Source organism: Bos indicus, chromosome 10, assembly GCF_029378745.1.
Source record: "Bos indicus isolate NIAB-ARS_2022 breed Sahiwal x Tharparkar chromosome 10, NIAB-ARS_B.indTharparkar_mat_pri_1.0, whole genome shotgun sequence".
NCBI lineage: Eukaryota > Metazoa > Chordata > Mammalia > Artiodactyla > Bovidae > Bos > Bos indicus.
The window spans coordinates 79778265-79805959 of record NC_091769.1 but is presented as its reverse complement, the minus strand read 5'-3'; the positions used below and the strand labels follow the sequence as shown (position 1 = coordinate 79805959).

At 39.4% G+C, this 27695-nt stretch overlaps 1 protein-coding gene and 1 long non-coding RNA gene across 7 annotated transcripts in view; one reads left to right on the top strand and one right to left on the bottom strand.

Annotated features, from left to right (window-relative positions):
- LOC139185121 (uncharacterized) overlaps positions 1–23421 on the top strand; it is a 28298-nt gene extending 4877 nt beyond the window's left edge. The window contains exon 3 of the long non-coding RNA XR_011568663.1: positions 22286–23421. This is a non-coding gene — a long non-coding RNA (uncharacterized lncRNA). The remainder of the gene's footprint in view (positions 1–22285) is intronic.
- RAD51B (RAD51 paralog B) overlaps positions 1–27695 on the bottom strand; it is a 619901-nt gene that overhangs the window by 291062 nt on the left and 301144 nt on the right. The gene's annotated exons all lie outside the window — the stretch shown is intronic.

The following is a 27695-nucleotide window of genomic DNA, read 5'->3' as shown; positions in this document are numbered from 1 at the left end:
AGGGAATGGCAACCCACTCCAGCATTCTTGCCTGGAGAATCCCATAGACAGAGGAGTCTGGTGGAGTACAGTCCACGGGGTCACAAAGAGTCAGACACGACTAAGTGACTAACACAACAACAAGATGTCTTATAGTCATAGCAGGTCGCAACTAAAGATCCGTGGGCCCCAACTAAGACTTGGCAGCAGCCAAATAAACCAGTAATTTAAAAAAAATATGTCTTCATGTGTTCCACTTCCCCTGCATAGAAATTCTGAATCTTTAAGGCCAAGTCCAACCTGTCAGCAATAACCTTATTATATAGTTAGCCTTCATTTTTCAAAGTGTACTTTTACATCTTATTTCATGTGATTCTCCTAACTCTATGAGATAGTTAGAGCTAGAACTTATCTCCATCTTTTTGCTCTTCATGATTTTTACATTTGAAGAGATACTCAGCTGGGAAAGGGCAGTAAAGAGAAAAGGAATGCATTCCCAGTGCATAAAATCTGGAGAAAAAAAAGTGAAAAACAAAACAAAACAGAACCAAGCCAAAGAATCATTCATAGTCTTACCACCAGACATAAATAACACTGTTACTCCTTGTGTCTAATAATTCTTCTCTACATTCTGTTAAGCATTGTGTTAGTTGCTGAGTCATGTCTGACTCTTTGCGACCCCATGGACTGTAGCCTACCACGCTCCTCTATCCGTGGGATTTTCCAGGCAAGAGTACTGGAGTGGGTTGTCATTTCCTATTAAGCCCATTTTAAAATGAGAAAATTTTCACATGACTAATCAACATCAAAACTAGGGCTGAAATTCATGAACACGTTCCATCACACCAGGAAGCTCCTTTCACAATGCCCAAGCATTATAAAGAAGAAAGCTTCAGGGACTTCCCTGGGGGTCCAGTGGCTAAGACTCTATGCTCCCAGAGCAGGCGGCCTGAGTTTGATTCCTGGTCAAGGAACTAGATCCCATAAACTGTAACTAAGACCCGACACAGCCAAATAAATAAATAAAATAAATATTTAAGAAAAGAGGAAAGCTGCAGAAAAAGATCCTGATACGTTCATATTTTGTTTCCATGTACTATGTAAACTTACCAATGGTCTTTGGAAATAGACACCTCTAGTATAACAAACAATTCTTTTTATTTATTTATTGTTTTTGGCCACACTGCATGGCAGTCAAGATCTTAGTTCCCTGACCGGGGATCGAACCCGTGTCCCCTGCAGTGGAAGCAGGGAGTACCAACCACTGGACCGCCAGGGAAGCACAGAAAACAATTCTTGAACTCAATGATCTCTAAAATTCTCTTTAACTCTGAAACAATTCCAATCTTCTCTGAATGAAAAAAGGCCAGAGGGCAGGGGCAAGAATCAGAGTCAAAAGGATATAAGATGAGGACAAATTAAGTAAGTCAAAATCTCTTAAATAAGGTGTTAATAAAGTTAGAGTCAAAATTACAAACTGATGTCATAAGTTGGAACAGGGGTCAACTGAGGAAAGACAAACAAGTCCAGAAGGATGAGGTTGAATCAACAAATACATATGTCAGAGATGGCTGATTGTACACAGAACCTATTTCCTCTTCCACCTGGACACATAGCTATGTCACACTTTCTAGTTGTCCTTATGTTCACTACGGCCGTGTAAGTCCAAGCCAATGGAATATGGATGGGACTGATCTGAGACACTTCCAGGGCTGACCTCTAAAAACCTCCCATTTACAAATCTTCATGTGCTTTCTTCTTCCAAAGTGACCTTGGACGTCACTTGTTGAAAATGACTGAGCTACAAAGTGGAAGGAATTTCTGCTTGGAGAAGAGCTTTCCACCAACTAAGAACATCTAATTAAATTTGATGGGAGCAGGAAATAAATTTGAATTCACTGAGTCATTGAGATTTAGGAGTTTATGCATGAAAACAACTAGTGCTAGCTGACAAATCCAATAGGCCCAGTGCGCAAGGCCAGACCCTGACCGAGTCGCGGATAAGCCTCTCTTCCTTAATCTAGGGCCATTAACTGTGACCAGACTTTGACAGGAAAATGCTAACCGCACATTGAATGCTTTCTTGTCAGTGAATTTATACTCTGAATTTCACATAGGTTAAGAAAGTCAAATGATAGAATCATACACATGTTATAAGCAAATCATGAAAAGATGCAATGAAATCCAAATGTCCAATCAAGTTTTTAGAAGACTTTGATCGTATTTTATGGTGAGAAAAGCATAATTAAAATCAATTATAGCATATAGAAAAGAAATGCAAAAAGGCAAAATGGTTGTCTGAGGAGGCCTTACAAATAGCTGAGAAAAGAAAAGAAGCTAAAGGCAAAGGAGAAAGGGAAAAATATACCCATCTGAATGCAGAGTTCCAAAGAAGAACAAGGAGAGATAAGAAAGCCTTCCTCAGTGATCAATGCAAAGAAACAGAGGAAAACAATAGAGTGGGAAAGACTAGAGATCTCTTCAAGAGAATTAGAGATACCAAGGGAACATTTCATGCTAGATGGGCACAGTAAAGGACAGAAACAGCATGGACCTAACACAAGCAGAAGATATTAAGAAGAGGTGGCAAGAACACACAGAACTATACAAAGAAGATCTTCATGACCCAGATAATCACGATGGTGTGATCACTCAACTAGAGCCAGACATCTTGGAATGCGAAGTCAAGTGGGCCTTAGGAAGCATCACTACAAACAAATCTAGTAGAGGTGATGGAATTCCAGTTGAGCTATTTCAAATCCTAAAAGATGATGCTGTGAAAGTGTGGCACTCAATATGTCAGCAAATTTAGAAAACCCAGCAGTGGCCACAGGACTAGAAAAGGTCAGTTTTCATTCCAATCCCAAATAAAGGCAATGACAAAAAATGTTCAAACTACTACACAATTGCACTCATCTCACACGCTAGCAAAGTAATGCTCAAAATTCTCCAAGTTAGGCTTCAACAGTACGTGAACCAAGGGCTTCCAGATGTTCAAGCTGGATTTAGAAAAGGCAGAGGAACCAGAGATCAAGTTGCCAACAACTGTTGGATCATAGAAAAGGCAAGAGAGTTCAAGAAAAACATCTACTTCTGTTTATTTACTACACCAAAGCCTTTGACTGTGTGGATCACAATACTCTAAGGAAAATTCTTCAAGAGATGGGAATATCAGACCACTTTATCTGCTTCCTGAGAAATCTGTATGCAGGTCAAGAAGCAACAGTTAGAACTGGACATGGAACAATGGACTGGTTCAAAATTGGGAAAGGAGTACGTTAAGGCTGTATATTGTCGCCCTGCTTATTTAATATATGTGCAGAGTACAATGTGAAATGATGGGCTGAATGAAGCTCAAGCTGGGGGATCAAGATTTCCAGGAAAAATATCAATAACCTCAAATATGCCGATAATACCACCCTTATGGGAGAAAGTGAAGAGGAACTGAGGAGCCTCTTGATGAAAGTGAAAGAGGAGAGTGAAAAAGCTGGCTTAAAAATCAACGTTCAAAAAACAAAGATCATGGCATCCAGTCCCATCACTTGGCAAATAGATGGGGAAACAATGGAAACAGTGAGAGACTTTATTTTCCTGGGCTCCAAAATCACTGCAGGTGGTGACTGTAGCCTTGCTCCTTGGAAAAAAAGCTATGACCAACCTAGACAGCATATTAAAAAGCAGAGACATTACTTTGCCAACAAAGGTCCATCTAGTCAAAGCTATGGTTTTTCTAGTAGTCATGTATGGATGTGACGACTGGACCATAAACAAAGCTGACCACTGAAGAACTGATGCTTTTGAACTGGTGTGTGGAGAACACTCTTGAGATTCCCCTGGACTACAAGGAGATCCAACCAGTCCAGCCTAAAGGAAATCAGTATTCATTGAATATTGAATATTCCTGGAAGGACTGATGCTAAAGCTGAAACTCCAGTACTTTGGCCATCTAATGCAAAGAACTGACTCATCTGAAAAGACCCTGATGCTGGGAAAGATTGAAGGCAGGAGGAGAAGAGAATGACAGAGGATGAGATGGTTGGATGGCATCAACGACTTGATGGACATGAATTTGAGCAAGCTCCAGGAGTTGGTGATGAACAGGGAAGCCTGGTGTGCTGCAGTCCAAGGGGTTGCAAAGAGCTGGACACAACTGAGCGACTTAACTGAATTGAACTGATAGCATATAGATTTTTCAAATCAGATATGCAAAAGGGAGAAAGGGAAAGTGGTATGAATTGGAGGGGACATATATGTGTCCCCCCAAAATTCACATAATGAAACTCTAATTCCCAATGTGATAGTGTTTGGAGATGGGGCCTTTGAGAGGTAATTAGGTCATGAGAGTAGAACCCTCATGATGGGATTAGCGCCCTTACAGGAAGAAACACAAGAGCTTTCTTTTCTTCTTGCCGGTCATATGAGGATAGAGTGAGAAGGGGGCTATGACAGAGGTGAAATAAAACTAATATTTAGAGAAACTCTACCATGTCCTAGAAACTTTCACATATTTATTCTTGGTTAAGTCTCACAACAAATCTGGCTGGTACTTATTATTATTCTCATTTTCATGAAAGAAGAAATCAAGATGATAGCAATTAAGTAATTAACTGAAAGTTACATATCCAGGAAGTGGTGCGGCCTGCATTAAGCCCTAATCTGTCTCACTGCAAAGTTCATGCTCTTTGCATTATGTCCTTGCTACCTTTATATATCTGTATGCGTCTCAAGGGATTTGCAAAAGTCTCTCTGACTCTAATACACTTCCTGGATGACCCCAAAGATGACAGCCCTGTGTCTCACCAACCTAGGTACAGTCAGAGAGCCAATGCTCTTTAAATCTCCAAGAAACAAAGAGGCAAAGCCCTCAACATTTTCCCCAGGAGGTGGTCTCTTAGAACATGCTTGGGGAAGATACTTAGAACTCATCTCTGCAGTGGATGTTTTCTTCCAGCTTCTGGCAGGTAGTGAGAAGGTTAACAGCTCTGGCTCAGTTTTACCACATGAACATTTCATGTGGGCACATGCACATATTAGCCACCTGCACTTCAAGGCACCTGACCTTGAAGCCAGATCACCCATCATCAGAAACTGACATACATCGAGAGGACGTGTGAGGACTTCCCTGGTGGTCCAGCGATTCAGACTGTGCTTCCAGTGCACGGGGCTCGGGTTCGATCCCTGGTCAGGGAACTAAGACCCCACATGCCACATGGTGAGGCCAAAAATATTTTTAAAAAGGAGGACCTATGAAAAAAGAATCCAAATTAAATGGGATATTAAAATATTTACAGAACTTATACAGTCCCTGTTCAAGCCAACTCTGCTGCCCTCAAATCTACAAACACATTTGTTATACTATGTGAAAGCAGTGCATTTGGAAATAAAGTTAAAACCGACATGCTAATCTGAACTAGTGGGCACCAGACTGAAATGCTTACAGCAGTCAAAACTGGAAAAAGGAAATCACAGACTTACCCAGTACAGTTCATAGCTGTTAATTTAGCTTTGGAAAAATCTCTCCTAAAGGAGAACTTCTAAATGGAAGCCACAAGATGGCCTGAATAATGGCAGTGGTTTGTAAGGGGGGCCAACAACCCAGGAGAGCACAGGGACCACACAATAGACACACGGCTTCTCAAGTCCCTTTTCCCTTCAACTACTGTATCATCACAGCAAAATCCCTCAGACTGCCCCAGGGCTTGAAATTCTTCATCCATAATGCACATATAATTATATTCTTTAGGAAGGTATTGGATCTAAATGAAAAAAATAAACGTACTGTTTAAAGTCAATTGTACTTATTAGCCATATAAGATTGGAGAACAGGATGCCTGACTTTTACTCAGAGTTTTTCCAGTGACTCACTGTGTAATTCTGAGGACAGAGTCCTTTGATCTTAGTTCCTTAGCCCATAACCAGGGAGTTTTAAATTGTGCCCCCAACCCCCGCCAGTCCTCTTGGAGGGACCCTTTCCAGCTTCTTTTGCCCTCAGATGAAAGGATCTATAGACGTGGAAAATTGTTGTTTGGTGATTTCCTATATCCCCCTTTCTAGAATTTCAGCCGTTCTCCTTTTACATCTGAGGGACACTGCAGAGAAATCACTGCTGTGCACAATTGAAGCCACAGGCTTAAAATTTCACTGTTGGAGGGGCAGGCTGAGAAGGAACAAGTCCGGCTTTAACACCACAAATATCTCCAATTACCAAATGTGGGCAGACAGAATACAAAAAAACAAGGAGAGATAGAAAGGCCCTTGGTATTCTTCAAAGCTTCCCTTGTGGGATGAAAGTTCTTCTTTGAGGCTTCCAAGGCAGAAAGCCTGGGCAGCCTGCACACCTGGAGTGCATTAGTGGGCCCTGGACTTGAGGTGAAACAGGCTGAATTTCATCTAGATGCTTCCCACAATCCATTCTCATAAAAGCTCACAGTAATTTACCAGCTTAGGAACACGGCATGGTATTCATGGAGCGCTGAACCCTGGGATTACCTTCCAGAGTTGCAGGATAAATCCCACTGCTCATCTATGTAAACACACTTTCATCTTGATTACCTTGAGCTCAAGGAGAGTTTCATTTTGTTTGCTGTGGCACAGGGTCAAGACCAAAACCCACCCTCAAATCATTCTCATAACCCTCCCAGAAGCCTTTCAAAGAGCATCCAAATGTTGATGTAATAATAAGTGAGTTTTCACATTAGGCTGTGCGCTCACCTAAATACAAGACACTCCATGCTTCTACTGTTTGCCTCCCTTTCCTCATCAGCCTCATGGAGGTGATGCTGGCTTGTCTTGCCACTTCCCCATCTTAGTGTTCCCAATGTATATGGACAGGAATGCTCACAGTATACACCAGACAGGATCCAACTTCACCATGATGGCCACATGGCTGCTCTCATCTAGAAAAAAAACGCTTTTGTCTTTCCACATTTCCCCATCTTTTCCTTACCTCTTGAAGTATGTAACTCAGCATAAGGGCTCATCCCACCACTGTGATTATCTATTATTCTCTGCATCTGCTCCCTAAGGTATCTCTCCCCACTCCCATCTACGTAAAGAAGAAATAGTGCATAAGGCTAGGGACTCTGGAGTTAAATGTTCTAGGCTCTGCAAACTCATGACCTGCATGCCCTTGGAAAAGTTACTCAGCCTCTCTTTGCTTCAGTTTCCTAATTTGTAAAATGAGGATAAGGATGCCAGCAACCTCGTAGAGTTGTAAAGATCAAATATACGATAAAAACAGCTCATATAATTCAATAACAAAAATACAAGCTAATTGAAAAAATCTAAATAGATACTTCTCTAAAGAGACATACAGACAGCCAATAGGCATATGAAAAGATGGTCATCATCGCTAATTATTAGAGAAATGCAAATCAAAACTACAATGAGGTATCACCTCACACTGGTCAGAATAACTATAATTAAAAAGTCTACAAATAGTAAATGTTAGAGAGGCTGTGGAGGAAAGACATTGTTGAAAAACACACCATAGGAAACATAATGCTTCATAAAACTGAAAATAGTTACCATATGACATAGCAATCCCACTGCTCAGCATATACCCAGAGAAAACTATAATTCCAAAAGATACATGCACGCCTATGTTCACAGAAGCACTATTCACAATAGCCAAGAGCTGCAAACAACCTAAGTGTCTGTCAGATTGCTGGTCCAGGTTCGATGCATGAGACAGGGCACTCAGGGCTGGTGCACTGGGATGACCCTGGGGGATGGGATGGGAAGGCAGGTGGGAGGGGGCTTCAGGATGGGGAACATATGCACACCCATGGCTGATTCATGTCAATGTATGGCAAAAACCACTACAATATTGTAAAGTAATTAGCCTCCAATTAAAATAAATAAATTTTAAAAATTAAAAAAAAGTCTGTCAACAGATGAATGAATAAAGAAGATACACACATACAATGGAATATTACTCAGCTGTCTAAAAGAATGAAACAATGGATGGACCTAGAGCTTATCACACGAAGAAAAGTAAACCAGAAAGACAGAGACACACACAATATGATATCACTTATATCAGAATCTAAAATATGACACAAGTGAGCATATCTATGAAACAAAGACTCACAGACATGGGGAAGAGACTTGTGGTTGCCAAGAGGGAGGAGAGATGTGGGAGGAGAGGACTGGGAGTGTGGGATTAGTAGATGCAAAGTAGTATGTATAGGATGGATTAATTTTAAAAGTCCTACTGTATAGCACAGGGAGCTACTTTCAATATCCTGTGATAAATCGTAATGGAAAAGAATATGAAAAAGAATACAGGTATGTATAACTGAATCACTTTGCTGCACAGCAGAAATAAGCACAATGATGTAAATCACCTATCAGTTCATTTCAGTTCAGTCGCTCAGACGTGTCCGACTCTGCAACCCCATGGACTACAACACACCAGGCTTCCCTGTCCATCACCAACTCCTAGAGCTTGCTCAAACTCATGTCCAACCTAAAATATTCTTTTAAAGGATCAACACACAATGTTATAGCAGAGTCTAAAATGTCATAATGCTCGATGATGAACATGACGATACTTCCATTACTAATGCTGAGTACTTTTTTAAAAAAGATCATTCCTCTAACTGGTCCCCTCTAATAGTACAGTATAGTAATGTAGTGTTACCAGTACAGCCTCATCTATCAGTGGACAGATGAGCTGCTACTTGCAAAGCACAGTGAGCAAAGGCAAATGGAGGTACCTGTAAGCATGCTATAGGATAAACAAGTTTGGGCAAAGTATTAGTCAAAGGCAAAATAAAGATGAATGGGGTGGAGCGCTCTAAATACTCTGTACTCCATGAAACTAAATGCTCTAAAAATGCAGGTGATGGTTCAGAATCTACCCAAATTTGACATATTTTAAGGTGACAGGTGCTGAAACTCCTTTCCTTGACTGTTGTTGCTTAGTCGCTAAATCATATCCAACTCTTTGTGACTCCATGGACTGTAGCCCACCAAGCTCCTCTGTCTATGGGATTTCCCAGGCAAGAATACTAAGGATGACTATTGGAGTTAGGCAATGCTCTGGCCTATACATGTTCTTCAGAACTGAGAAACTGTTGGTGTCAAAGGCCCAGCTCTAGTCACAGAATGCCTTGGAGGAATACACACATAGACACTGTCTACCATTTGTAAAGGAATCAATTGTCTTGAAGTAAGACCTGAACTGGCTGGAATCCTAGTCTTTGTGGCTCCTTGTAAGCCATTTGTATCTTTAGCATGATGTCTGGCATAACACTCCTATGGGGTAAAGGATGTGTTATCTGTTTACCCATGTCACAGATGAGCACTCTAATGCATGAGCCCTTTGGCAGTTTTACACCCAACACATACAATAATAATATAACATAATATTTTTCAAGTTGTTCTCCTATCTAAATTATGTTATCACTAGAGATGTCCTTTGAAAAAAATATTCCAGTAATTAGTACGCATTTTTGTGTATCATGGCATAGAAAGGTCGAGAAGCATTGCTCTAAACTAATACCAGAAAGAAACCTACCGTTCAGTAAGCTTCAAACATTTAATGATAACTTAGTAAGTGCAACCTAGTAAGTGAAACTAGGCCTTTATTATTCTGCTCTTTAATTTCCTACCTATAGGTCAGAGATAAAATATATATATTTATCCCTTTGGCTTGACCTGAGCGTAATATTAGCTATAAGTGCTTTGAAATTTTTAGATGAAGAAAAAAGTAATTTAAATATTTATTTTTAATTTGCTGAATGAAATCTGTTTTATCCCCAGATTCTTGTCAAGAAAGAAAAAAATAATAACAACAACAAAGCCTTATCCTAAAAACAAAGCCTGTAATCCAGGGATTATATATGAGGAGAATCTATCACATTCTAGAGTAACAAGGAAATCACATACCAATAAACAGTAATTTAATGATAAAAGGAATGCTAACACATACTGGAAGTAGCTCCTTTATCTTCAAAGGAAAAAATATTAATGAAGGAAGAAGGGGTTTTACTGTACTTTGCAAGAAGGTGGCACTAATCTCACCTGCTTCTATGTCCAAAACGCCAATATACTCCCACAATACTCTGACAAAACACACACTTCTCTGTGATTCAGACCAGAGCAACATTTTCATCTATGCATCTCATTCAAAGTGCCCTTTATTTCAACTTCTTCAATAGAACCAAATACTTTGCTCGAGTTCTGACCTCAAAGAATCCTGTCTTGTGTCTGCCTGAAAAACTTGGGCAAAATGATTTTTTTACAACCCAAACAACATCAATTGCCAGCCACACAAAACAGGAGCACTGAAAGGGATGTGTTAGTGTGGGGAAAGCTTTCACGGTGCTTTACTGAGAACCCCTTTCTCTCTTGACCCTACATTTTGCCAATTTCCCATATGTTAGCTGTGGGCCAGGACTGGGAAGAAGTCCAGATGCAGCCTAAAAATTCCTTGGTTGACTTATAGGAATAAGAGAAAATAAAACATCCCGACCTTCAAACTTTTAACAAAGAAGGATTTGGAAAGGAATGTGATTAAATAAGCTGTGTGTAGTTTAATTACTTGGATGACCGAAATCTTAATCCAATCTCCAATGCCAGCTCCTCACATGATTATGGTCAAGTACTAACCCCAGTTAGTCGTTCATGAAACCAACAGTATAGGCAGGGAGATGGTGACAAGAAAGTGTGTACAGTACACTGCAACATGGGAAGTGGTCACAGAAAAGCATATAAAGCAGTAATAGTCTCTCCAACAGCTTTAGAAAGCATAATCCAATTAATTGGATCACCAGGGAAGAGTCTTAGTTAGAATTTTGATAAATGAGTCCAAAGTTAAATACTAAAAAGCTGCCTATCAATTAATTGATTCTAGGTCTTTGCAAAGAGATGGGTTTCCAGTTTATGCTTACCGTAGTCAAAACAGCCTCAGGGCAGGGAAGGAGGGTGAGAAAAGAAGGAGAAGACCCTGATTCTTGCAAAATGAAGGCGGCACATAGTCACCAGCTCAATGCTAGGAAAGTGTCGTAATGAATGAAAGCCGTGCAGACATGATCTGGTACTCTACCCACTTGGATGAGCTGCCCTTTCAGGTAATGTCAAGGTCATATGCACTGAGCTGTTAAAGATTTTGAGGAGGAAAATGTTCTCCAGCAAGGCAACTTTCTTTAAAGTATTCTCAGCCCCTAGTTATCTTGGTCAGCTCAACAGTGACTCAAGGAACAATAGATAAGACCAGGTGAAAGGTTGGTCAAAGGTCAGAAGGTTTGAACCTTTTGGCTGGACAGTTCAATTCTTTTAACCCCTTCTCTCTCCCTTTTGCTTCCCCTCTCTCCCTTTCCATCCTCCTTTCTCTTTCTTTTTCTCACACTCTCTCAATTTAGAATTGTTGGAGAAACTTCAATGGTAATGCCAAAATTAAAACAATTTTATATTTTCTCCTTATGAAAGGACTTCAGCTCTAAGTGAAATGATAACTACCTGTGATGGATCACATGTTTTTAAAGAACCATTGAAGAACCCTAGTTACACTTGAAAAATGGATATTGCTAGATGGGGATCAGTAAAGCATACATAATTAGATTACTCTGGTAATGGGCAGCAACAGGGTCATTCTAAAAAACAAGATCATTCAGGAAAAAAAAAGATCCTTCTCTAAAAACAAGAACCTAAGTGCCTTTATGTGCACACACGTGCATAAACAGAGGCAGCTGCTGGTGGGCTGAGTGTCTTTCCGGCATCCAGGAAAAGGTGGTACTTTTAAAGGTTTCCAGGAGAAACATCACTGAGTATGTCTGTGTATAGCATTACGTGCTGTTTGCCCTTGAAGGGAGATGTGACAGTGTACACTCCGTGGCATTCTAGAATCTAAAAGAATAAGCTTTCACAGAAACAAGTCTAAATCCTCAAAATTGTCTTTCTTGGCTCATTCTTGTAGTTATAGCTTGGGAGAAAAAAGCTCCTTTGCTCATTTCGTGACATGCCTCAACTGTGGATGGCAAACTTGACGACAATATTATGAACAAAGTGATTTAGAACAGGTCTCTAGCAAAAAAACATAACTCAAGTCTTGGCACAGGGCAGTTGATTAATATGCTCTGGGCCCAAGAAATGCATACTCTTGCTGCTAACTGAAACGATCCAGCAGCCTCCTCTGGTAGTCACCTGGGTGACATTGTTCTGTTATCCTAGCCTGTTTGGGCACTGTTATAACTATTTCAAGGTTGGTTACCATTTGATTCCCAGAATCTGGATATTCATGGTCCAAAGTTTACCTTTTTGTATTTAAAATGGATGTGTTCAGAAGTCTTCAATATGAAACATTAACAACTATAAATTCATGCAATGTTCATCCTCTCTGGAGACTGAAAGTCTTTTCTGATGCTAATTTGTTTTAGCTTTTAATGTTACAGACATTACATTCCTCACTATCCTTATGGACAAATCATCAAAGGATAATTGAGTTGCCGAGGTAAAGGCAATGGTGACGCTGAGAAGTGAAATCTTAATTTCCTGATTCACTATTTCACCACTAGATTCTATTACATTAGTTTTAGAAATGACCAAGTATTTGAGAGCTAAGAGTGCAGGTTTTGAAACTAGTTGGACCTATGTTTGAATTTGTTTCCCTGTTTACTATTGTGGATCTTGAATAAGTGACATAACCTCTAGTTTTCACTTTCTACTCTTCACACAAAGTCCCAGAAAAGTAGGTAAGTGTGAGCTGATGTTTCCCAAAATGCATACACCGAAGAAATAAAATCTGTCTCTTCATCTCCCAGAGTTAAGGACTAGATAGATTGGCAAGTCAACACGTACTCAGAACGCAGCTGATAGAACACACAGCCATGAAATTAAAAGACCCTTGCTCCTTGGAAGAAAAGTTATGACAAACATAGACAACATATTAAAAAGCAAAGACATCACTTTGCCAACAAAGGTCCATATAGTCAAAACTATGGTTTTTCCAGTAGTCATGTGTAGATGTGAGGGCTGGACCATAAAGAAAGCTGAATGTCAATTGATGCTTTTGAATTGTGGTGCTGGAGGAGACTCCTGAGAGTCCCTTGGACTATAAGAAGATCAAACCAGCCAATATTAAAGGAAATCAACCCTGAATATTCATTGAAAGAACTGATGCTGAAGCTGAGGCTCCAATACTTTGGCCACCTGATGCGAAGAGTGAACACATTGCAAAAGACTCTAATGCTGAGAAAGCATTAGAAGGCAAAAGAAGAAGGGGTGGCAGAGGATGAGATGGTTAGATAGCATCAGTGACTCAACAGACATGAATCTGAGCAAACTCTGGGAGATACTGAAGGACAGGGGAACCTGTGTGCTGCAGTCCATGGGGCCGTAAAGAGTTGGACACGCTGAGTGACTGAACAACAACAAATAGAACACAACACCCAAATGGAGTCCCAGCTCACCAGGAGGAGCCAGTCAATTAGAAGACTAGCAATTTCCTGATGACTGCAGTAAACAGGCTGCTGTATCAGTTACAGCAATAGAAGAACAAAGGAAGGAAAAACAGGTAACACCTCAATGACAGATATTGCAAATTGTTTGCAACTATTCTAAAAAGTGAATGTGTAGTCAAGAATCATGAAGCCATCATCTTTGAACTGTCAGATTTTCAGATGAGGAAGTAGAAGCACAAAGAGGTTTACCCAACAGAATAAGTAGCAGTAGAAAGATTTGAACCTAGGTCAGACTAATCCATACATTTTCTATCAATACTATGAATTTACTAGAAGATGACAATCCAGTGTGTAAATGTTAACTGAGAACTTATCTCAGCCACCTGGAATTTAAACAGACACCATAAATTCCAGAACCTGAATTTGATTTAGGAACCATAAAAGAACTCTGGTCTTCCTGGTGAGCACTGGCACACTTAGTATCAAGCCCCAGCAATGATTTAGACAGAAAAGCATCACAGGGTGAGTCAGCAATAGCTCACCTGATGCAACCCAAAATAGGTGTTTCTTAGTTGTATTCCATGTAAAGACTACCTCATGTCAGCTATGTTTATAAACCATGATGAGCTCATCCCAAACACAGGTGGGAAGGCCATGAACAAGTACATCTACCAAGTCTTTTTAAGCTATGCCTATAACAAAGAAAGCGGAAATAAGCTGTCTGATGCGTTTCATACTTAAATTACCCTACATGACTGATGAAACTCTAATACTGTGCCTCTTTGGCACACTCTGTGATAGTCGCTCAGTCGTGTCCAACTCTGTGGCCCCATGGACTGTAGCTTGCCAGTCTCCTTTGTCCATGGAATTCTCCAGGCAAGAATACTGGAGTGGGTTGCCATTTCCTTCTCCACTGGTATGCTTTACTTTGATTATAAACATTTAACTACATTTAAGCTCAGCAAAAGCATCTTCCATTCTCCCTCACCCCTGACAGCAAAAGGATGAAAAAGGAGTTTGAGATTGTGAGTTTCCATTGGCTAGGAAAAAAAAAAAAACATGGACAAGAAAGAAAGGAAATGAGAAAATACAGTATATTAGTATACAAAAAGATCATGTAACAAAATCAATGTATTGCCTTATTTCATTTTTAATCTTTCAGGAAAATCTTGATCACCAGGATTCAAAGTATGGCTGAAGAAAGGGAATACACATCCTATTCCTTTCTCATGGGCAAATATTTTTTAATATTTACACTAATTGAATACCAGTATTTTCAAGGAGCATTAAACTAAAAACCAAGATGAGGATTATAATACCATGGAGCTCAACCATCTATAGCATTAAATTTTCTTCTGTAATTCAGGATTAATCAACATGAGGTTTAATTAACTCATTTTATTCACTGCAAGTTCAAATAGATGGGTCAGAATAGATGTGTAGGTCTCATTGACAAGATGATATTTAAAGCAAAGAATGGAGAGGGTGAGGGAGTTAGTCATGTGGTTATCAAGGAGAAGAGCATTTTCGCCACTAACCTTGATCCAACCCAACACTCCTATCTCGGCCCCACTGGATGGAGTCTCACCACGTGCTCTTGGCTTTGCTCCAGCATTGTTCCCTCTTGCCAACACAGCTTGTCTTAGGTTCATACGCTTTAGTTTTAAATAGCTTCCATTAAAGAGCTTTTAACACTAAATCTAAGTTGCTCTGATCTTAGCTTGGGGTCACTGAGGCCCATCAACACTATATCCTTGTCTTAGTCAAATTGATGTGTTTTTTTTTTTTTTTTTTTCCTCTTTCTCATTGTTGTTCTTTCTTTCTTGACTATCTGGACTCTAAAATCTACCAGAAAGTAGAACTCACCAGCACCTCCACCAGAAGCTAAATGTGCAAAGTAAGAAGATAGCAAACTTTGTAAGGGTCATTAGGAAAATAACACAAGGAGTAGCTTGAGTAAGCTCCGGGAGTTGATGATGGACGGGGAAGCCTGGCATGCTGCAGTCCATGGGGTTGCAAAGAGTCGGACACGACTGAGCGACTGAACTGAACTGAGGAATTAATAGGGGTTGCTAATTAACATGGGCTAGTCAGTGCCATAATTACAAAGACGCCCTGCAGAGTAAGTTTCTAGTGGTTGAGGTTTCAGTGGCTAGAACTTTCCCCTTCATGGACCAGTATGTGGCCACAAATGTCAATATAATAACCTACCTTGGAGTATTTTGTATATTTTACCCATTTTAAGACTTTGCTCTTTCAGTGCTATGCATTCTTCCTTGAGTAAATATTTATCTACGCAGTCTAATGGTTACAGCCCAAAGAGAGAAGCCAGGAAATCTGGCTTCTTTCTGCTCCTGCTTTTCAATATGACAGTGTGAAAGCCATTTCTCCTTAGTTCCCTCTACTAAGGAACTAAGAGTCTATGCCCTTGGACTAAGTCCTAGAGACCTTCACACAAAATTACTCATATTCCACGGGATTCTTATCCCACTAAAATGCCCAAGTCCTGGAATCTAAATCACTGAGTAATCAGTCTGTTCTTGTCGCCTCTGGGAGCCCAATTAGGCCTTCCAGTTCACAGAAGGAAAATCTACAGCCCAAAGGTTATTCCCTAGGTCTCAGTGAACCTACTGACAGCCATCTTGGAGAATAAATTTTTGGTTCTCAGGTTGAATTTCTCTCTCAGACAGTATGACAAAGTAGCAAACAGCTCTTTGCCAAGAATGTAGAGAATATAACTATCTTTAAGCCTGACCTGGGTTGCAATAGCAACAGATCAAACACAAAAACTTATTAACTACAAATGACTCAAGCCAGCTCTACTTGGCTTTATAAATAAGAATAAAAAACACACCTCAACAAATTAGACACTGAACTAACTATATAAGAGTGTACACCAATTTGAATTCTGCCATTGACTTGTTGGGGAACTTTTTTCGGAAAGTCAAAACTTCGCTGGCTTCAACTTCCTCATCCGTAAACTTTTTAAACTGATATTTTACTGTAACTGGGTTTTTGCAAGCAATAAACTTAAAAATTCCTTTGAAAAATGCAAATGCCTGGAGCTGTATAATCAGTCACATCGTCTCCAGAATAAAACAAAGGCAAGGCCCTACTCCTGATCCAGATGGCCCTACACTCAATAAGAAGAGACCTTGGAGATTTGGCTCAGAAGTGAGTAAACAGACTACAATACAGGAAGGGCAAGCTACTGGGGAGGGAGGCCAATGCAGGTTAATCATTCACAGGATTAAGTGTCTTATTTCTCTTTCATAACATAGGCTTGACTAGCTGAAAACATACCCAGCCAAGCACAAAAAGCCATCGGTGGTTAAAAGGAAATAATTGAATGAGAAAGGAACCATGGTTCAGGTTCACATCATTTTAATTCTCTTAAATTCTTCCTTAAAGGGTCTTTCTTCACTTGAAATTTGAGAGAGATCAGTTCAACCTGGATACATAATTATTTTTCTTCCCTACACCAATTTATATATTGTATGAGTGAGCTTCCATAAGTTTACAGATTTTAGTGGAAGAATTTGGCAACAGCTTTCAGTCCTGATCTCAGCTTCTTGCTATGTGACTTAGGCAAGTCTCTTAATCTAGCTAAGCTTCTTATTCCCCCAAGTTAGAAAACAGAAATTCTGAATTGAGCCCTGGCTAACAAAGGCACAAGCTCATTAGCGCCTGGCTCTCCCTTCCTTAGAAGATGTTTGTACTTTGCAATGTGATCAGAGGTCAAGTCAGTGAGGACAGGACAAATGTATTAATACATGTAATAGGTTAAGAATGAAATGACAGAAAAACACACAGGATCAACACCCTCCTCTCAACAACTGACCAAGCATTTCCTTACCCTTCTGAATTAGAACCGGACAATTTAAGGGAGAAGGGAAGGTACAAATTGAAATTAGAGACTAAACAGAATATAATGGAAAGAAGCATACTAAAACTGGCTGGTGGGTATACAAATTTAAACAGAGTTATGAGTTTTAAATATTTTCATCAGCCTAAAATAAGAATATGAGATATGATAAATATGATGAAAGGTTATAACTGCCTAAAACACTGCATTTAATTTTTTCTTTAGAAAATAACAAAATGAAAATTTACAGTGAATAAAACTTTAATCCTTTTCTCTAGAGAAGACTCTTTTCTAGAAATTCTTACTTTTTTTTCATACTGCAGGCTCGAGAGTAACAGAAAATGATGAAGGATCAAATAAGGTAGAATCTCTTAGGAAAAAGAACCTACTGTATAGAGATATGAACTCAGTCAGGCTGAGAACTTGTCCACCTCTTCACACAGGAAAGCAAGAGACTTCTGCTACTTGCCAGGGTATGGAGGAGGAGCTAATTTGTATGTTGACCTAAAACTCTCCCTGGGCAGGTGGGCCTTGCTCTTCTAATGACTCCTAATGAAAATTTACTTTGTTCTACCCGAAGGCTCGGAGAAGGCAATGGCACCCCACTCCAGTACTCTTGCCTGGAAAATCCCATGGACGGAGGAGCCTGGTGGGCTGCAGTCCATGGGGTCGCTAAGAGTCGTACACGACTGAGGGACTTCACTTTCACTTTTCACTTCCATGCACTGGAGAAGGAAATGGCAACCCATTCCAGTGTTCTTGCCTGGAGAATCCCAGGGACGGAGGAGCCTGGCGGGCTGCCAGTCTATGGGGTCGCGCAGAGTTGGACACGACTGAATCGACTTAGCAGCAGCAGCACCCAAAGGCTAAAACCAAGACATAAAGCTTTTATTTTGGGAAACCTTAGTCTAAAACTCAATGAAGGCATTATTCACTACACTTTTCTTTTTTCTTTTACTTCAACTCTTTATGCTCACAAATGAGAATAAAAGTTTTCATAGTCTTTCCAAAATGTAACTTTCTAATTGTGAAAAAGAGATACAACCTAAATGTACAACATCTAGAAGAACAGTGATGGAAATTATGCTACAATGAGAGAATTTATTTTGTGGCCATTAAAAATCTGTTTACAAAAAATTTTTTAATAGAATGAGAAAATGATCATGATGAAATGGCAAATGAAAACACTATACAAGATTATGTAAACTATGAGCTAAAGTGTGTAAAAATTTAAATATTTAAAGATGAAGGAAATATAATATTATTAACAGTAGATATTTAAGGATGGGTTTTTAGATCATTAACTTTTTTTATAATAGCTTTATTGAGAGATAATTCACATACTATACAATTCATTCATTGGAAAATTCTCAATCATTTTTAAAATAGTCACTGAGTGGTACAACCATTACCACAATCAATTTTAGAACCTTTTTATCACTTCAAAAAGAAATCCTGTACCCTTTAGCTATCATCCACAAGCCCACCCACTCCCATCCGTAAGCAACCACTAACCTAATTTCTGTCTCTATAGATTTCCCTGCTCTGGGCATTTCACACAAATGTTATCTTAGAATGTGCGGTCTTTGGTGAAAGGCTTCTTTCACTTAGCATAATGTTTTCAAGGTTCATCTACATTGTAACATGTATCAGTACTTCATTTCTGTTTACCATCAAATAATATTTCATTGTATGGACATGCCACCTGTTGTTTATTCATTCATCCACTGATGTATATTTAAGGTATTTCCACTTTGGGGGTATTACTAATAATGATGCTATGAACATTTGTATACAACTTTTTTTCAATTATTTTAAGTGTATTCTTAGGAGCAGATGGATCCGTTTTTAAAACAATTTTGTGCTCCCAAATCTTATATGTACAAGGTACTTATAATTCTTTTATTATTAAAGAAAAATAGTAACAAAAAAAGATATCCCTTTGAGTTCAATTCTTCCGTTGCCAGAACTTCCCGTGCCCAATCTCTCATGCTCTCTGAAACCCAAGCCAGACGTTTTCTAGTTAATTACCTAAAATGTTTTTAACAAACGCTTGTTCTCAATTGGACCCTGTACTGGGCAAATTAGAGGATATGAAAGAAATAGGAAATGAGGTCTTTGCTTTCAAGAAAGGAATGCTGCTAAACTCTAGAGAGAATGCTTGGGAGGGAAAACCACTAACATTAACCTAGGAAACAGAGGAATATGGCATATTCAAGTGGGGTGGTTCCATCCTGCACTGCAGGTGAACCATTTTATTGCTCAACAGAAAACTAAGTCTGAAAACTGAACTTCACAGTCATTGCAACCATCTGTAAGGAAGGCATTTCTCTAATGAACCTAAGGCAGGGAGATGGTTAAAAGGTTCTTTCTACCCCAGCTAAGTATTACCTGCTCTTTTCTATGTACATTCACACATACGTACCAACAAGATTTGTTTCTGTTTAGAAAAGGCTGTGTTGGCAGGGCAGTGTAAGGAAGTGGAAAAACAGTACAGCCGTAAGATAAACTAGGAATCCACCTGGGATCCCCAGTTCAAAATATGCCCATTGGTTCAAAATGCATCCTGCCCTCATATGTACAGATATCACTAACCAGGTGGCTCAGACAGTAAAGAATCTTCCTACCGAAGCAGGATTCGTGGCTTCGATCCCTGGGTCGGGAAGATGCCCTGAAGAAGGAAATGGCAACCCACTCCAGAATTCTTGCCTAGGAAATCCCATGGAAAGAGGAGCCTGGCGGTCTACAGTCCATGGGGTCACAAAGAGTTAGACATGATTTAGCAACTAAACAACAACCAACTCCCTCTTATACCGCCTAGGCCACAGGAGAATTCAAGCCCTGAGGACTCAGCAATATCCACAGAGAGAGCTGTTTGTGATATAAGATACCACATTGAAGGAAGGGATGCACATCTTAAAACGTAATATGCTATTTTAAATATATTGAGGTGTTCTGAAAAATAATATAATAAACACCCATACACTTGATTTAAGATATAAAACTGTAAGGTCTATTTTAAAGACTAAATAAATGGAAAAAATCAAATTATGCAAAGTGAGTGACCAATAATAAAATAAGAAGGTTAAGCCATCAGCAAGAGGTCTTAGAGTAGGGTAAATCACTTTGAGTGTAGAAAGCTGGAACCAGGCACTAAACAATAAAATGAAACCAGGCCATTTTAGGACAATATAACTTGTCCCAAACATGACTCTGGCCTGGGCCCTCCCTCGTCGTCCTTCACTGCAGCCTCCTCTGAAACCATGCTTCTCCCAGGGTACCAGATGAATCATTTGTTAGAAGAGTGAAGAAAACAGCCCCAGATGAAAAAGAACAGAGACCCAAATTCATAGAGCATCCTACGCACGTTGGAGTCTTCAGGGAACAGGGGCTATATAAACGACTGTGAGAGTGATTAGGGAAACAAAATAGCAAGAATAATCCCTCCTGAAAACTGAAAGAGGAGAGTGCCAGGAATGAAATGCGTTGGTGGAGGCATGCCCATGTCCTAGGACGGGAATAAAGGCAGGTTTTAAAGGGCAAGTCTGAAATATACTCGCTGAATGTGACCTGCCTTGCTAAGCCTGGTTCTTGTCATGGCTATTATGCCCTCAATTTCATGAACATCATGTTCACTTGGGAAAAAAAAAAAAGAAAGAAAAAACTTGTTTTAGTAGTAATTGCACATCAATACGAGAGTCCTATTATTTCTATTAAGTTAATTAACCTATTTTTGAAAAGTATACAAAATAGATCACTTAAGTGGGTGTGACCTTACCCAGTGAACTATGCTTTTAAACTGTCTGCAACTATTAAGATTTATAGTCGCCTTTATCAACATCTTAGCTGGAAAAGGCTGGCTGAGTGAAAGGCATGTAGCGCCAGGAAAAGACACCGTTGGTCCCTATCAATCAGCCTGTTATAACTTCATGATATTTAGATAATATGATTAGATTTTCAAATTGAATGCTGTTTAATCTAAATTCCAGAGTGCTTGTGTAATCATGTCATATTTTTAAGCTCAGGCCAATAGTCTGAAGGAGAGAATTTGTAACTGAGGTCTATAAATATAATAATGTTCTTCCTAGACTGCTAAGGAAGAAAACTGCTTTACCATGGCATACATATGTGGGCAAAAACTACTTACAAATTTTCACCACTATCATCAACAGCATAAAAGGACTTTGCAGAACTGAGCACAATGTTAGGCAATGTACAATAGTTTTGTCCTGTATTTTGGTCCTGGGTTGATGGCAAAAAATTCTAGAAGTCCATTTCTATTAAACATCAAATTTAATTCCATTTATGAAGCGATAATGTTCATTCGAGCCTCTTGGTCATATGGCCCACCTGGATCCTTGGTCATATGGCCCACCTGAAGAAGTGATATTTGTGCTATAAGTAATAACATTCACTGACAAGAAGATAAAAGATATTTCCAAGCTCTCATACTCTAACAAAATGATCTCATTGTTGGAGAAAGAAATGCAGATCTCAAAAAACATCAAGTCTCCCAAGCCTGATAACCTCCTTAGAATCTGTGAGCTCCAACATTATATATATGAAATATTAAATCTTTCCATGTTGAGACCTCAACTGAAAAATAGTGAACTGAGTCAAAGTCACGGAGCAGCAGTCCGATCTAACTCATTTTTAAAACTCCAGTAACGATCTACCAGGCTCTCGGAAACTGACTGAACAAATGAATGAATGAGTGTGCAGAAGCTGGCTCTTTGATGCCTCCAGAAGTCTAGGCTTCTTAGTCTTTGAAGCTTTAGTCTCTGTTCCCACGTTCATTTCTTCTTAAGTACAGATCTTCATGTGTGCTTCACACAAAGTGAAGTGAATTATTGGCTATTTCCCATTCATTGTTTTTTTTTTTTTTTTCCTCCAAATTCATGTCTTAGCTTGCATTTTTCTTCTTTTAAACTTTTTATTTTATATTGAAGTATAGTCGATTAACAACACTATGATAGTTTCAGGTGCCCAACAGAGGGACTCAGCCTTACATTCTCCTGCTTTCTTCTTTTTGCAGGAAGGTTTTCTGATCGCCTTGTGTTTAAATCCTACCCACAATTAACATATACTTCAGGGATTTATTCCCAATGAAATGGATGTAAAGGAGTTCTGGACACAAAAGTAGAGGGTGGGCTGGAGGAGGTAATTGAACTGAAATGGAAGATTTAAGGAAGAGTCTACATCCTGGGACAGACAACATCTGCACCTTAGCCTCTTTCTCTCCCTCAGCTCCCTAAACTCTGGCAACCAGATGTTTAACTCTCAAAAAGAAAATTGAAACCGTCTTCTCTGGACAAAAAGATTTCTTTTCTATGTAGAGAAAAGACATACAGACGTAGACATTTGGAGGTCCACCCACAAGACACTGTTTCCATGCCATAAACCGTCTAATAAAGACACCAGTCAACAAAACTGCCCATGTACCTAAAGCACCTGTGTGTGTGGTACAAACATGTGATGCCCATGCATGTGCATGCACCTCTTACTCTTCAACACAGAGGGCCAAAGAACATCAGACTTTTGAAAGAAAGCCTCCACCATGAGAGATAAAGAGCAAATCATAATCCCATCCATGTCACCTGTGTCATAAAAACAGTTTGTGTTTCCCAATGGGAGAGTTGGACCATAAAGAAGTCTGAGCACCAAAGAACTGATGCTTTTGAATTGTGATGCTGGAGAAGACTCTTGAGAGTCTCTTGGACAGCAAGGAGATCAAACCAGTCAATCCTAAAGGAAATCAACTCTGAATACATATTGGAATGACTGATGCTGAAGCTGAAGCTCCAATACTTTGGCCACCTGATGCAAAGAGCTGACTCACTGGAAAAGACCCTGATTCTGGGAAAGATTGAAGGCAGGAGGAGAATGGGATGACAGAGGATGAGACGGTTGGATGGCATCACCAACTCAATGAACATGAGTTTAATCAAGCTCCAGGAGATGGTGAAAGGCAGGGAAGCCTGGCAAGCCGTGGTGCGTGAGGTCACAGAGTCAGACACAAGTTAGTGACTGAACATCAACAACAACAATGAAACAACTATATTAAAGATGCTTAAAGGGCACTTCTGGGCATGTTAAGGATACGATTTTCAATATTTGGCACCTTGTACTTTGATAAGATCTGTATGAATATCAATATAATGATGATAGAAATGTCTATGTCCCTTTTATTAGTGAAAATGTAGTTTAACAAAGAAGTGGTGAATTAAGAAATATAAATTTGGTATATTTACGTTAAGATAGTGTCCATCCTGGGCCACTGTCACATCTAACCAAACTCTTTGTGCTTGACCCAGTCTTTAAAATTATCCTTCATTTTTTCTCTTCATATTACTTCTCCTTCCCAATTTAGAAATCAAAACTCTTATTTTCCTCAGAATCTGGTGAGCTGGCATGGAGACAGTGATCTGTTTGATTAATATCAAACAGTATTAATATCCTAAAGTATTTAATGACTAATAGATCTGTGTCTCCTTCTAAGGCAAGGGGCTAAAGAAAAGAGGATGCCAGGGTCAAAGGCCTTCAGCTCAGCACTAGCTCATCCATGGCAAAGGAATGACCTTAGGCAGATCAGTGAATTGCTTTGAAGTTATATTCTTTTACCTCTAAAATATATATAATAGAAATCTATCTAATAAAGTCCTTTTCAAAACTAAATAAGACAATGCTTATGGAAGGACTTCACAACTATGTATAAAGTTCTAAAGAGGGCAGGAAATGTAGACAGAATATAAGAAAACTGATGAATGAGTCTTTAAGGTGAAATTTCAGACTATGAAATCTCTGGGTAAGTACAAGGAGTATGGGAGCGTTCTTCTTGATCCTTCACTCACACAAGTAAAGACCAGGTATACCTATCAAATCTTAATCTGGGTACTTTTAAGGGCTATTTCCATGCAACACTGAAAAGGGAGTGGAATTTGAGCAAGGAGATATGGTTATGGGACTTTACTTCATCCATCCATGCATACACTCAACTATCTATCCATCCATCCATCCAACCAACCAGACAGGTCCTAGCTCTGTGCCAATCACTCAGCTGGACACGAAAATACAAAACTGGACAAGATACAATCCCTCTGGTAATTAAGTACGAAGAAAAGGCAATACACAAAGTACGTGCCATAGGTTTCATAGGAACTATGTAAGCAATATGCACAGGGTACGATGAAGCAAGATTAATCAATTCCATTTGAGTCACTAGAGACTTTATGCTGAAACTGGGTGTTAAAAAATCAACGGGTATTCATCGATCAAAGAAATGGACAGAGAGAGGGTAGAGTGTTCAACAACATGTATGTTTAATAACACACAAATATTCAATATGGTTGAAGCATAAACCAGCGAGAGGATGCCAAGCTAGAAACAAGGTAAAAATAATTAAGACCGTGATAATATCAGAAGTTTAAGTCTTATCTTGTAAGGACACAAGAATCCACTACCAAATTTTTTAAAGTGAGAAAGTGACACTTTATGACTTGTATTTTGGAAGGCTAATCTAGAAATGGCCCGAGAATAGACTGCAGTTGGATAGGTCTGGTGGCAAGAAGACAATTGCAGTCATTCAGTTGTCCCTGAGTAGGTCAATAAAGTGAAGCTGAAAAGAGAGAACAGATCTAAATTCCTGGCTTTCACTGTCTCTTCCACTCTATCATCATCAGTCACATCCGGGATGTTACCACTGGGTGGGTACCTTGTACTCTGTTCACCTGGCACTGTATTCACAGCACTGGGTCAGATCACCCTTTTGTAGAATAAGGTATTAATGCAGAGGAATGGGGGTGGAGGTGTGAGTAGGGAATTGTCTCTAAGGCCTTTCAGCTATTTCTCTTATGCATGATGTTTACCAAATTAAATGAATTATTCTACAGCATGCAAAACTTAAAAAGCATTTTATAAAGTACATACAACCTTGAGTATAAACCCAGTGCAAAATATATATGTGTGTGTGTTGTATAAGTAGAGAGTTGGTTTTGATCATTACTAAAAAAAGAAAGTTTAACAAGGGATACAAGATGATACAGAGAGCTGGCGAGAGACTGGAGCACCAGTACAAATCCAGTCCAGGCCTGGTGTAACTGGAAGATACTTTGATATAATGGTGCTCTGTTGGCTAGTATGAAATAACTGATCTGTTTTATGCCAGTTCTCACAAGACAAGCATCTACACCACAAAATAAATAGCACTCCTGACCCTAATAGGACTCTGTCCAAGAGAAAAATTCTGGATGAATAAAGTCTGAATTTCTGCCTCCCTGCCCCTTTCTCCACCATAAAGGTGGTCCCCTTTCCACTGTTCCATCCAAATCAATAACCTCTAGATGTTCCTTATCTCTCTGTGGCAAAGCCCACATGCCACTGTGCAATCTTACTTTCTAAGAGGATCCATGGAGGGTTCCAGGTTTACACACATTAACTGGTGCAAGCTTCCTGATGCGTTATTAATGGGACAAAAGAATAAATTTCATTTTAAAGTGATTTTCAAATCTTCCTACAGAAGGACATCTGAAAGTACTTAAGAAACACACCATATCCCTTGTGACTGAAAGAAAGAAAGAAAAAAAAAAAAAAAAGGCCTCTTCTGTCTTGCTCCATAAAGGTTATTGAAAATACCATGCGATTAATGCTATTTATATGGCATTGAGCTAAACTCAAAAGGTAACACTTAACCACTCTCTGTTTACCAAGTTAATCCACCAGATTTGTTTACTTTGCCTGATTTACTAAGACAAATACATTGAGTGTCTGAAATGTTTTATCTGGCCCTGGGAAAGGAAAACTAAAGGAGTGTTGTGCTTTTATTAATAGATAAGTGCAAACAGGCCCTATCCTATCAAATGAACAGCTAGGACCTTTGGCCACTGTTTACTGAAAATAAAATTAGCCTTGGCTGGCAGGTACTTATCAGATCTGAGAATAATTAACTACCCACATCTGGTACATGTTACTGAAAATGCTAGTGGGAGCCATTAACTTTGGTAAGGGTTATTTTTCCTGAACAGCTAACATCCCCCTAACATACCATCGGAATGCACCCTTTTCTTCCCAAACACACTCATGGCAGCACCAAAAGCAGTTCCACAAGCTGTTTCCCCACTTCAACTCCACAGAAAGACAGTCCTAGAAATCCAAAAGAAATTACTGAGACCTGGCTAGTTCCCACCACACTCCACAATGCTAACCCATGGGATCACCTGCCCTAGCAACACAAACAAGGGTCCTTTTAAGTTAATCAATAAGAACACTTTGTACTTTAAGTTTTCTGTTTTGTTTTTTTTTAAAGGACTTCAAGGGACATCACCAGTGTAGAATAAAATGCGTACAGCTTTCACAATTTGAAAGGAGAGTCTAGGAACCAACATCCTTTAGAGCTAGTCAGCTGGAGAGGCAGTAATCAAATTGAGGTAACCTTGGCCCTAGTTCATTTCTTTTCTATACTAACAATATCTTTACCAGGTAAGAGTTTTTACAATTTTATTAGAAGGAAAGGAAATGCTCTAAGGCATTTATATAAATAAGCAATGCAAAATAAATCATTTTATATTTATATCACAGGAACTAGAGCCAGGAAACTCAAGGACTCTGCAATTAGCTTGCTGTAAAATTCTAAACAAGTCAGATGACTCGGTTAGTCAAGTGACCTCTCTTCTCTCTGCTCTGTAAACTGAGAATACCAACATATCCCACAAAACTGTGGGGAGGAGCAAACTTCTGACAGCACCAGGAAAATGCATATAAATGGAGAGATAAGAAATTCCAAATCTCCAAGAACATTTCTTCTCAAGGAAATTAGCAGGACTATACTAATAAAGTGTAACATTTTACCCAGCACCATTTACAAAGGTATTTTCCCAAAATGTTTTGTAGACATACAATTATTACCCCTGCTACTGTGTCAGGAGGACTTGCATTCTGGAGACTAAGACCTTGGGTAGTTTGAAGATAAGTAGTTGCCTTATTTCCCAGGAAATTGCAAATTGGATTTTATGAACAATGAATAGATGGCTTGTCTATACACCCATACCTTACTAACATATGCTAGATGGGTAGACATTAGACATCTTAGTAGGTGAGGACACGAACTATGAAATGGGGATATCTAGGGATATGAAACCAGTAAATAAGGCTTGAGGACTTACCAGGTGGCTCAGTGGTAAAGAATCCACCTGCCAAGCAGGAGAGGAAGGCTTGATCCCTGGGGAGGGAAAATCCCCTGGAGAAGGTAGTGGAAACCCACTCTAATATTCTTGCTTCATTGTCAGAGGGGCCTGGCGTGCTGCAGTCCATGGATTTGCAAAGAGTTCTGACATGACTTAGCCACTAAACAACAACAACATTTAAGGCTTGGGACACAAAAGGAAGTAAGAGTAATCTGCATGGAGGAAATATAATAAAGGAGAGGGAACTGAGGCCAAAAGAAAACAGAA